The sequence below is a fragment of the Heteronotia binoei genome, chromosome 1, assembly GCF_032191835.1.
Source record: "Heteronotia binoei isolate CCM8104 ecotype False Entrance Well chromosome 1, APGP_CSIRO_Hbin_v1, whole genome shotgun sequence".
Classification (NCBI taxonomy): domain Eukaryota; kingdom Metazoa; phylum Chordata; class Lepidosauria; order Squamata; family Gekkonidae; genus Heteronotia; species Heteronotia binoei.
The window spans coordinates 227,817,163-227,820,694 of record NC_083223.1 but is presented as its reverse complement, the minus strand read 5'-3'; the positions used below and the strand labels follow the sequence as shown (position 1 = coordinate 227,820,694).

At 41.2% G+C, this 3,532-nt stretch overlaps 1 long non-coding RNA gene across 2 annotated transcripts; it reads right to left on the bottom strand.

Moving 5' to 3' along the window:
* Nucleotides 1–788: 788 nt before the first annotated feature.
* LOC132587449 (uncharacterized) lies at nucleotides 789–3,215 on the bottom strand. Of its 2 annotated transcripts, XR_009556439.1 has the most exons (3): nucleotides 3,111–3,215; nucleotides 2,628–2,706; nucleotides 789–1,134 (listed from the first exon to the last, which is right to left on the bottom strand). It is a non-coding gene; the product is annotated as an uncharacterized LOC132587449 (long non-coding RNA). The 2 variants fall into 2 exon arrangements; XR_009556438.1 differs by having other exon boundaries at nucleotides 2,628–3,215.
* Between the last annotated feature and the right edge of the window lie 317 nt (nucleotides 3,216–3,532).

Below are 3,532 nucleotides of genomic sequence, written 5' to 3'. Positions count from 1 at the left end.
GTGCACCCACACAATCCAAAGCACAGGCAGTTTGCAGGCTTCTTTTAAGCCTGCACAGATTTAAAGGTACATGGTGGCTGTTGGAGAGGGGCTTCCCCCCACCAGCCAGCTGGCTGGCATCAGGGAGGAGCCTGCAAAACTGGGGGATCCCCTGCAGTGACCTGGGGGCTGGCAAGTCTGGTATAGTTTAATTCCTCAGGTAATGTATGCCACTTAGGGCTGCCAACCTCCAGGTGGGACCTGGAGCTTTCCCAGAATTATTTCTTATCTCCAGGCTACAGAGATCAGTTCCCCTGGAAAAAATAGCAGCTTTCAACCAAAAACTCTATCGCTACAAGATGAAAACCGGCCCCAATTTCCCCTCCACAAGCACCGCTCTCAAATCTCCAGGAACTCCCAGGGTGGAGTTAGCAACCTTAAGTCACTTTTTATAAGCCTCACACATGCTTCTTGTCCTCCTTAAGTTGCCTTCTTACCCACATTTTGGAACATCCATTGTCAGTTGGATACAGGATCACCCACTGGCCGCATTCCAAATAAAAACAGCTGCTCTGTTTCTGTTGGTATTAACTAATGTTCCCGTCTTTGGTGGATTGTTCATGGCAGTGACAATGCTATTCTTAACACTTGTGTCTCAAAGGTGGGAAGGCTTAACTGCAAGTCACTGATAAAACTTCTCTCCTAGATGAAGGGCAATGGGAGAGAGGGGTGGGCTATTGAACAAAGGCACTTGCTAGGATAACACCAAAACCTGATTCAGAGCAAAACAGAATGTTAAAAGAAAATAATTAAGATAGGTGTTGTTTATTAATGGTCAAATGTATTGATAACTTGTATAAAGCATTCCTTCTCCTCATTTATGAATGTTCATACAAGAGGCAAAATCCCTGGGAATGTCTTTTGTCAGTAAAATAAATGAAAGCTTTGCAAGAACTCCATCAGTATAATTTAGAAAGGCCACTCTGTTCTCCAGGAAGTAGTCTGGGGACCAGAAGAGAATTTTGCTGCACCGATTTATACACACACACACACAAATAAACCTCATGGTGATGCATCATCTGACTTCACAAGAAACTTGGTGGCATCTGGAGCAAATGGGGTTTGTGTGCTGAGACCCTCGAGCAAAATGGAGCACTGCAAACAGAATCCAGAAGGGAGATATAATTAATTTAAATCACTCACACATCAAAAATGCCCCAGAAAGTAAGTGTACCAATAAAATTATGACTTCATAAACATTCAGATTTCTCTATCTTCAGTATAGATCTAACCTACAGGGGTGTTGTAAAGACAACAACAAATACGTGTGAAGCACTTTGAACAATGAAAGCTGTATATAAATGCTAAGCGTTATTGCTGTTCTTGCCAAGGCTTCCTGCTAAGTCATGAACTGCATTCAGCTAAGACATGAACTGCAATGTCTCAGCTAGTGATGCTTGAACACCCATTAGTTCTGCTCATTTCTGTTCAGTGGTCATAAAGAGGAGTCAGTTTTTTTGTCAAGCAGTTAAACTGTTCACAACCACTCAACAGTATTAATTGGCTTATTTTTCACATATTCAAACAGCACAGCACAGTATAATGCAACTGGCCATTATTTCATGCATCCACATTCTGATGGGAATCTTCATTTCTCCCTTCTCCTGCATTTCTGGCATAACCTGGAAGTAGTGCCATGTTGTTAGGGGGTCACACTCTAAAATTCACTCATAGTTTAACCATGGGGTTTAAGATGAAAGCTGCAGCAACAGCCAGCATGATGATGCCACTTCTGGGCTGCACCAGAAGCGATGTCACAATACTAGGGAGGCCAATCACATTTCACTCAGGCATTTCTTGCCACCACCCAACTGAGTGATGGTGGGCAACAGCAGCTGGGAGTGGAAGATTTCTTGCTCTCAGCAGGAAACTGGCAACCGTACCCTGGCACCTGGTATTCAGAGGCATGCTGCCCTTAAACCTGGTGACTCCTGTTAGTCATCACAGCTAGTAGTCACTGATGAACCTCTCCTCTTCCACAAATTTGTCCAGTCCCCTTTTAAAACTATCATAGCTAATTGCCATCACTATATCAGGTGACACAAATCCCATGAGTAAGTTTTGGAGCGTGAGGAAGCAGCTTGTTTTGTCTGACCTGAAAGAACTGCCAAGGTAATGAAATTCTGCATCAAGAACCTGAAAATCTATAACCTAGATTGACTGTGCTACATTAGCAAATTTGCATATAATTGCTTGTTTGCTTTATGGCTTGCATCAGTCAGGAAGAGGAGCAAACAGCTGTATCAGATATCCCGCCCTGTTTTCAATCACTGAAAATCTTACATCAGGTGTTGCATCCCACACATTTTCCATATTACATTGGCAAGCATAAGAGCTAGAAAACTGTTTTTTTAATGAAAATTGCAATTATCAGGATGCCAAATTCGGCATCCAGGAGCACCTGCTGAGTGTCAGAATCTGAGAATACATACCACACCATACAGATGTAAAAGCAACAAGTTAGTTTGAAATGCATCTTTTTTAAAATGGTAAATGCAGTTGTCATTTCAGGACATCACTACATATAAAGTGGCACATGCCAGTCCTATTCCTTTTCCTTAGGCTGGCTGATCAGCCGTTTCATATACCAGAAAGCTGCTCATCAGATCTTTTGAACTGAAACTCCAACCAGCAAGAACTCCCATCGAGACTGGAGGGAATTATTTTCTACAGAGAGGCGGAGACTTTGAAAATGATACATGGAATTTTTGCAGAAAGATTTGAAACGACTGATTTACTCCGATTTTCTTGTTTACCAGTTGGCCACTGCTATAATTTATCCTTCTTGTTGTCACCCCTTGTCTGACCGTAGTCAGTAAGCTAAGGCAGACAGAGGTTCTTATTTTGTAACGATAGCACCACCAAATGGTTTTCTTGTGCTTCAAACCTTTCTTAATCCTGTCTCTGGGAGAAGCATCCCAAAGGATTTCATGCATCAGAAATGGTGCCTGGATAACCCCTTAATCAACATTCCAGGAACTTCATGCAAAAAATAAAAAAAACTGTACATAAACCATAATTGTCAGGAATGAAAAAAATCAAAATTTAGACCAGAAAAAAAAATCACATACTACTAAATGCAAGCTTTCAAATTTCCTAGAATACTTTAAGGTCTGGCCTGATTTTCTATTTGAAAAGGTGGAGGAGGGAATTCAGGCTATGATGTCACATAGTTCAAAACTGTGATTTGTAGTTTCCTTAAAATAGAGACCAGGAAGTGATACAGACCTAATTAAACCAGATGGTGCTGGGTGCAAAATAGATTTCAAGGAATGGAGGAGCAAATCATGTCCACTCACCTTTGTAGAGGATTTTTTTTAAGGGGGAGAAGAAGGATCTGGTTCATTTATTGTTGCCACCTGGAGATTTTCTGGAATTACAACTGATCTCTAAAGTACAGGAATCTGATCAATTACTGTTATTTTTGTTGTTGTTTTCAAAAAGATAGAAGCCATTTTCTAGCAAAGGCAGCAATTATGCAAAAATTTCTTTC